This window comes from Saimiri boliviensis, chromosome 2 (assembly GCF_048565385.1).
Source record: "Saimiri boliviensis isolate mSaiBol1 chromosome 2, mSaiBol1.pri, whole genome shotgun sequence".
NCBI classification, from domain to species: Eukaryota; Metazoa; Chordata; class Mammalia; order Primates; family Cebidae; genus Saimiri; species Saimiri boliviensis.
Window position 1 is genome coordinate 185,044,605 of NC_133450.1, and position 8,705 is coordinate 185,053,309.

General features: G+C 42.1%; 1 pseudogene; it reads right to left on the reverse strand.

Moving 5' to 3' along the window:
• Nucleotides 1-499: 499 nt before the first annotated feature.
• Nucleotides 500-5,478, reverse strand: LOC101053796 (small nuclear ribonucleoprotein Sm D2 pseudogene; annotated as a pseudogene).
• Between the last annotated feature and the right edge of the window lie 3,227 nt (nt 5,479-8,705).

Consider the following 8,705-nt stretch of genomic DNA (forward strand, 5'->3'; position numbering starts at 1 on the left):
GGGAAAACAGAGAGGAGAAAAGAAGAAAAATAATAAAAAATAGCCGGGCGCAGTGGCTCAAGCCTGTAATCCCAGCACTTTGGGAGGCTGAGGCGGGTGGATCACGAGGTCAGGAGATCGAGACCATCCTGGTCAACACGGTGAAACCCCGACTCTACTAAAAATACAAAAAATTAGCTGGACATGGTGGCGCATGCCTGTAATTCCAACTACTCAGGAGGCTGAGGCAGGAGAATTGCCTGAACCCAGGAGGCGGAGGTTGCGGTGAGCCGAGATCGCGCCATTGCACTCCAGCGAAACTCTGTCACAAAAAAAAAAAAAGAAAAGAAAAGAAAAAAAAGAAAAAATAATAGTAACTCATTCTCTTTTTCTTAGAAAAACCAGGGTACCGAGTTACATAACCTAGAGCTGACTTAGAAAGCATATGTGAGGTTGTGCATAGGTTATATGCAAATACTACCTTTTTTTTTTTTTTTTTTTTTTTAGAAAAAAACACAGCTTTATTGCTCTCAAGACCAGCGGCAGCGGTCTCTGTAGGACAGGGGAGTGAGTGCTGTTGACTGACAGGGATAGGTGGCTCCTACTTGCCGGCGATGAGTGGGTTCTGCAGGACCATGGTGACTGAGTCCCCACACAGGAACATCTTGGAGATGTAGCGGTCTTTGTTGACTGGCTTGAACTTCTTCTTGCCCTTGCTGCTCTTGGGTACCTCAGTCCACATCTCCTTCACGTTCTCCAGCACCATGCTGCAGTGCCTGTCGAAGGCCTTCACGCGACCCAAGAGCTTCTTATGGTTGCGGCAGCTGATGAGCACTTGGGTGTTGTTCTTGACGGACTGAGTGAGCACAGAGAGTGGCCCCGTGTTAAATTCCTCCTCCTCTCACTTCTGCAGCTCCTCCGGGGTTGTCGAGGAGGCTCATGTTGGTCACTAAGCTCTCGGTTCACTCCGGTTTCCTCCGCATTGCTTACCCCGTTTTATATGAGGCTCCTAAACCAAACAAAATCTGGCCTGAGAAAGTCCCCATACTTTCATACTTGAGTTCTTACTTAGGAATTGCAACCTAACTTAATAGATAAGCAAATAGAAAAATCTAATGGAGACATATTTGTGTAACAATAGCCAAATCTCAGTCAATCACTGCAGCCATACTTCAACCACTCACAGGTGGACAACTCTCCAAACCTGGGTAAAATAAGGCAAATGCCAAGCTGTAACCAATCTGGCTGTTTCTGTACCTCATTTCTGTTTTTTGTTTTTTTGAGACAGAGTTTCCCTCTTGTTGCCCAGGCTGGAGTACAATGGTGTTATCTCAGCTCACCGCAACCTCCACCTCCCAGGTTCAAGCAATTCTCCTGCCTCAGCCTCCTGAGTAGCTGAGATTATAGGTGTGTGCCACCACGCCCAGCTAATTTTGTATTTTTAGTAGAGATGGGGTTTCTCCACATTGGTCAGGCTGGTCTCAAACTCCTGACCTCAGGTTATCCACCTGCCTCTGCCTCCCAAAGTGCTAGGATTACAAGCATCAGCCACCGCCCCCGGCCCCTTTTCCTATTCTTAAAATCTCTCCAACTGTGCAGAGATAACTCTCTGAATTTGCTGTGATTCTGAGGGCTGCCCAATTTGTGAATTGCTTTTCCCTTGATCAATTAAACTCTGTTAAATTTAGTTTGTCTACAGTTTTACTTTTAACAAGGGAGATGAGCCTCTGTGGATATGGTACCTGAGAGGGGTTCTGGAACCCTCAGCATCCTTGGGGGCGTGGATACTGAGTGATGACTATTATTATGAAAATAATCTTTCACGGACCCCATAAAAGGATCACAGGGAATCTCAGGAGCTCCTTGGTCAAACTTTGAGAACCTCTGCCTTGAAAAAATGGTTAACTCCAGTGCTGGGTTGGATTAGGAAGTGTAAAGAAAGCCTGGAACATCTTATCATGTCTGAAAGCGTGGAAATTTCAAAGGCCAGTAGGGTCATGTCAAAAGGATTTGGGAGCCACCTTAAATGGGTTCCCACTGTCAAAGATGGGAAAATTGGAACATCAACGAGTATATTAACTTCAGTGGATTGAAAAATACTATGTTCACGTACATGAATTCATAATGATTTTTTAAAACCTCATTTGTCACTTTTGGATGATGTAACTGATATTGTGAAATATATATTTGGTCTTCTTCCCATTTCCTGGCACACAACTTCACAAATCCTTGGAATCTCCAAAGTGGTGTGTCTTTTTGTATGCTAATAATTTATGGCTGGCTCTCCCTGGGTAGCCTCAGGATGGGAATTGGTCACCAGAAAGACTAAGGCATGATTAGAGGGTTGGGACTTTCAGCCCCATCCCCTCAACTTTTGTTGAGGGGAGAGGGGCTGAAGGTTGAGTTGATTACCAATGGCCAAGGATTTAATCAGTGATGCCTGTGTAATGAAGCTTCCATAAAAATCCAAAAAGACTGGATAGCTGAACATATGGAGGTTCCTGAAGGGTGGCAGAGGGCATGGAGTTTCCATGCCCTTTCCCACATATCTTGCTGTGTGCACCTCTTCCATCTGACTTCATCTGTAACCTTTGTAATATCTTTTACAGTAATAAGCCAGAAAATGTGTTCCCTTGTGTTCTGTGAATTGTCCTAATAAATTAATAGAGCCAGAGCAGGGTGGTCATAGAAACCCCAATTTATAGCCGACTGGACAGAAATATGGGTGACAACTTATTACTTCAGATTGGCATCTGAAGTGGAGAGCAGTCTTGTGGGGCTGAGCCGTCAACCTGTGGGTTCTGATGCTATTGTCAGAGGCGTGTGAACCAGAGCAACTCCATCTCAAATAGGAGCTGGGTAAAATGAGGCTGAAACCTACTGGGCTGCATTCCCAGACGGTTAAGGCATTCTAAGTAAGGGATGAGATAGGAGGTCAGCATAAAATACAGGTCATAAAGACCTTGCTGATAAAACAGTTTGCAGTAAAGAAGCCGGCCAAAACCCACCAAAACCAAAATGGCAACAAGAGTGACCTCTGGTGGTCTGCCCTCCCACCAACACCATGACAGTTTACAAATGCCATGGCAACGTTAGGAAGTTACCCTGTATGGTCTAAAAAGGGGAGGCATGAATAATCCACCCCTTGTTTAGCATATCATCAAGAAATAACCATAAAAATGGGCAATCAGCAGCCCTTGGGGCTGCTCTATGGAGTAGCCATCCTTTTATTCCTTTATTTCCTTAATAAATTTGCTTTCACTTTGCACTGCGGACTTGCCCTGAATTCTTTCTTGGGCGAGATCCAGGAACCCTCTCTTGGGGTCTGGATGGGGACCCCTTTCCTGTAACATATTTCCCTGTCCTATAACACTATCTTCAGGTAGATAGTGTCAGAATTGAATTGAATTAGAGGACACCAGGCTGGTGTCTCCTGCAGAATTGATTGCTTGCTTGAGGTAGGGAGGTAGTGGGGAGGGGAGGAGAGCATTCCTACTTCTGGTGTCAGAAGTGGGTTGTGAGAGTATAGTGAGAGAAACGGAATTTGTTTTTTCTCTATATTCTTCAGAAGAACCAACTCATTTTGAAAATTGATAAGGAAAAAAAATAAAGACTTTTTCTAGGCTCTCCATAGAAATTGCATCTTAAAGTAACAAAATGATTGATGAGGGGAAATTTCCTCAAAGAAACATTAAAAAGCTAATAAAAGGAGATGGCAGAGTTAGAATATCACCATTTTGCAACTAGCTGTTAGCTTATTAATAAATCAGTGTAGTGATTATACATCAGTATCTGCAAACATCTCAAAAAGAGAGCAACTGCGCCTCCTGGTGGAATGCTGCCTCACTGCCTGTGAAGCAACCTTGCCAAACAAAAATTGAACCTAAATCTGACCAAGTTTCTAGATCTAGCTAGTGATTTAATAACAGAGTAACTCCTTATACAACAGCAAAATGAAATACTGAGATAAATCTAAATTGTAGGAACTTCATATAAGTGACTCGGTTTCTTTAAAAATATATTGAGAAAAAGGAGAGAGAGGAGAATCCATAGATAAAAGAAACAGGGAAATTTAAACACTACCTCAATATATTAAGGAACTGTTGTTATTTTTTTATATATGATGATTTGTGGTTATATTCTGGAAATGAAGTTCTAATCTTTTAGAGATATCTTCTGAAATATTTATAGATGAAAAGTTATGCGGCCTGAAGTTTACTTCTGAACGAGAAAGGAGGAAGAAAGCACAGAGAAATAAGACTAGAAATGAGTTGGCAACTGTTGAAGCAATCTCATAGGTAAATGGGGCTTCTTATAGTCTCTCATTTACTATTTTGTAACGATTTTTAAATCTTCTAAATAAAAAAAATTAAAAATTATGCCTTGAGCCTGGGCACAGTGACTCAAGCCTGTAATCCCATTGCTTTGGGAGGCTGAGACAGGAGGATTGTGTAAGCCCAGGAGTTCGAGACCTGCCTGGGCAACATACTAAGGACTGCCCCCCGCCCAGCCCCGCCTCTACAAAACAAAAATGCCTTGAAGTAGTAAGTATACCATGTATTTAAACTATTATTAATCCTGTCTGTCCGTCTTACTGCATTTTGGACTAAAATTTTGCAACCTACTTAGACTGCAACTCTCAACTCTGTTATGATGGGATCTGAACAATTGATATTCAAGGGAGAGTAAGCCCCTGAGCGCTTAACCATCCCAGGAATACTCTATTTAAGTACCCAGTTGTTACCGAGGGCAGGTTCAACTGCTCACCACTTGCAAAGCCAATAACAAGGATGAACTACAGCTAAAGGAAAGTTACTTTATCCCAGAGCTAGCAGTGGAGAAATGGCCAAAGCTAGCGCTTCAAAGAAACCTTTTCAGATTTTCAGGTCAAGGGCAAGGGCTAAAGGGGAGTTTGGTATGATGACATGCAGGAGTGGTGATAGGTGTCAGCCTACGTGACTTGTTCTGATGACTCTCTTGAGTTGTTGTGCCATATGGTGTGTGGGCTGGTGCCAGCTCTGTGCAGCCAGACTGCAAATTAACTGCAGCCTTGAAGTAATCTCCAGGTGGGGGAGAATCCCATGGTAGCCTGAATTGCTTCAAGATTTAGTCTCTGGAACTTCTAAACAAACACATATTAGATAAGGGAAACACTGTGCAAGGAGGTGCCTGGCAGAAAGAGGGAGAGCAAAGACGATTAGCTCATTATTAAAGGCAAGACAAGGAACAGGCAGGAAAGAGAGAGAAAAAAACTTTTAAAAGCAGGACACTCCGTTACACAATGAGTCATTTAATAACCCAAATGTTTCCTTTGCTAGTGGAGTTAAATATTTGGTATTTCTTGAGTTTGGAACCATCATTGTGGCTTACTCTGGGAAATTACTACATTCCCCCCACTCCCCACCACTACCACATTTGAAAAGAAACGCAAATAAAATCAATATCACTTAGAGAAATATACCACTGGCTACTGCCGATCACATTTCCATCCTTTCTCATGGTTGCGAAACCCATGAGGCTGAGTTAAAAAGGAAGCAGTGAGAGACCACGTTCAGCTTAGCACAAGCAGGAAATGTGGACTCACAGATTCAGACGGTCTGCAGGACTTGAGTAACTACTGGAGACGTTCCCGCAAGAGGGCACTCTAACTTGCTGAAAAATCAATACAGGTAAATTGTGTTTCATCTAAGGCCTCAGTAACCAGCCCACAAAAGAAGCTAAGGCACAGTGGGCGGGGAAGAGATGGGGCCAGGAAATAAGATGAGAAGGTGCCTTCTGTCAATAGGTTGCCTCTTCAACTTTGGATCTGTCTAATAAGGGTCTACACCTCCAGCTATGTTTTTAAAAGCCAGTAAGGGGCTTCATTTGCCCCCTGGCAGAGTGTACTAATTGGGGCACACATGCCATAGAGGCTGTGGATTTCAGAGTCTTTGGAAAGAATGCAGATTTGCGTGCAAGACCTCCCCGTCAGACTGAGTCTGCAACCAGGAATGGAGACGGGAGTTCCACATCCAAGTTTCCTTTCTCTCTTTCAGTCAGAATTTAAGAGCCTTTGTCCCATCTTCCTTTTAAGCATTGCTTGTCCCACATAATTGAAAAAAACATCTAATGTCTCCAGAAATTCCTTTATCTCCCTGTAAGATTTTCTTGTTTTTTTAGCAATAAGAAAAAAAAAGGCATCACCTAACCATACAAAACATTATTATTTTCAAGGGGACAAGGGGGCAAAACTTGCTCATGTTGATCAGAAAAATCTGTGTAGATGTGCGAGAGAGGGCATTCTCCTACTAATTTTGGTCAGTGTTTTGGAGATACACAGAAACTAATGGCATCAGCAATTCGTGGTGAAGTTTGTTACTGATAGGGCAGAAGGTCACACACAGTGTTGTACCAGTGATGGAGTTTTGAGCTGCACCTTTAGTTGAATATTAGTTTCCATCTGGGGAGCACCGTTGGCTTGACTACCACTGTCTTCATAGCTTTGTGATGTTAGTAGAGCAGAATCACTTGTCTGATGTCTTAAGCATTTAATAATCTAAAACAATGTTCATTTGCTCAAATTTCACTTCTAGCTGAACCCCAGCACTTTCAGTGGCTAGTGGTGTGGTTTCAATCAAACTCTCTAGGAAGAGGAGCTGATTAAAATCACTAACTCTGTAATGCAGGAGTCCTCGAGTTCTCTGCAAGAGTTTCTGAACTGTATGTTTTCATTTTAATGATCATTTTAAAAACTCCAGCATGAATATATTCTAGTCCACTTGGATAAGCACCTTATAACCAAATACCCAAACTGTATATGTGCTCACAATTGTGTGGGATCCAAGAGGAGGTCCTGTGGTGTTCTGGCACTTTGTATGAATAAAGGTTTCACAGTCATTCAGATATAGAGAGGTGGCGAAGAGAGTCACCTCATAGCACACTTCACAGGATACTTCCGTTAGTAGGTGAGATAATAAATAGGCCAAGTGGAAAAGCATTTATTATGCCGTTTAATTGTTCAAATATTTTATTACTATTGCAACTTGGACGGTGCTATGAAGCAGGTTAGCTCTTCAAAATGATGAATTGGTTCAAATGATTGTCATTATTTAAAAGGAAAAATATAAACAATGTTCATGACTCAAATAATGTTCCAGTATGTTCAAAGTCAACGCAGTGAAAATCTCCAAATGCATCTCTCCACTATTCGACTCATACCATTGTTTTTGTTTTATTAAAACATTATTCCTTAAATTTTATTAGTTTTACATTTTTACATAAACCTGCAAATTAATTTCAGTTTTGTAGTTGAAACAAACCATACAGTAAGTGTATACGTAATTTGTTGCTTGTGAATACTTAAGTAAAAGAATAATAAAAATCATTTAACACTGGAGATATGCAATAATTTTTGTTTCTCTAAAAGGGATTATTATATTACTTAACTTTGAAAAACATTGTTATAACATCATACAGGTTTATTTTTTCTATAAAGTAGAATCAACAGGGAATAAACTAAAGAAAATAGAGTAGACATATAATCAAAAGCTCAGCTGTACTGCTTTTGGGGGACTACAATGACAACTAACTTTGTAGGATCTAATATTTTTTCAAAACATTTTATTATTATTAATTGACAGGTAACGATTATATATGTGGCTGGGCATGGTGGCTTATGCCTGTAATCCCAGCATTTTGAGAAGCCAAAGCAGAAGGATTGTTTGAGACCAGCCTGGGCAATATAGTGAGACCCTGCCTCTAGAAAATAATAATAGTAATACTAAGTATATACACTTATGGGGTACAATCTAGAAAATAATAGTAAGTATATACATTTTTAGAGTATAATGTGATGTTTTGAATACAATGTAGAATGATTAAATCAGGCGTCCCCAAACTTTTTACACAGGGGGCCAGTTCACTGTCCCTCAGACCGTTGGAGGGCCGCCACATACTGTGCTCCTCTCACTGACCGCCAATGAAAGACGTGCCCCTTCCTGAAGTGCGGCGGGGGGCCGGATAAATGGCCTCAGGGGGCCGCATGCGGCCCGCGGGCTGTAGTTTGGGGATGCCTGGATTAAATCAAGCTAATTAATATATTCATCATTTACTATTTTCTGTGATGAGACATAAGAAATATACTCTTTTTGGCTGGGTACAGTGGCTTACACCTGTAATACCAGCATTTTGGGAGGTTGAAGCAGGAGAAACATTTGAGCCCAAGCATTTGAGACCAGCCTGGGCAACATAGTGAGACTCCTGTCTCTATAAAAATTAAAAAATTGAGGGCCAGGCGCAGTGATTCATGCCTGTAATCCCAGCACTTTGGGAGGCAGAGGCAGGTGGATAACCTGAGGTCGGGAGTTCGAAACTAGCCTGACCAACATGGAGAAACCCCATCTCTACTAAAAATAGAAAATTAGCCAGCCATGGTGGTGCGCACCTGTAGTCCCAGCTACTTGGGAGGCTGAGGCAGGAGAATTGCTTGAACCCAGGAGGTGGAGGTTGCAGTGAGCCGAGATAGCACCACTGCACTCCTGCCTGGGTGACAGAGCAAGCCTCCATCTGAAAAAAAAATTTAAAAATTAGCCCAGAGTGGTGATGTATGCTCATGGTCTTAGCTACCTGGGAGGCTGGGATGAGAGAATCACTTGAGACTGGAGGCCAAGGCTGCAGTGAGCCGTGATCATGCCACTGCACCCTGGCCTGGGTGACAGAGCGAGGCTCTGTCTCAAAAAAAGGAGAGA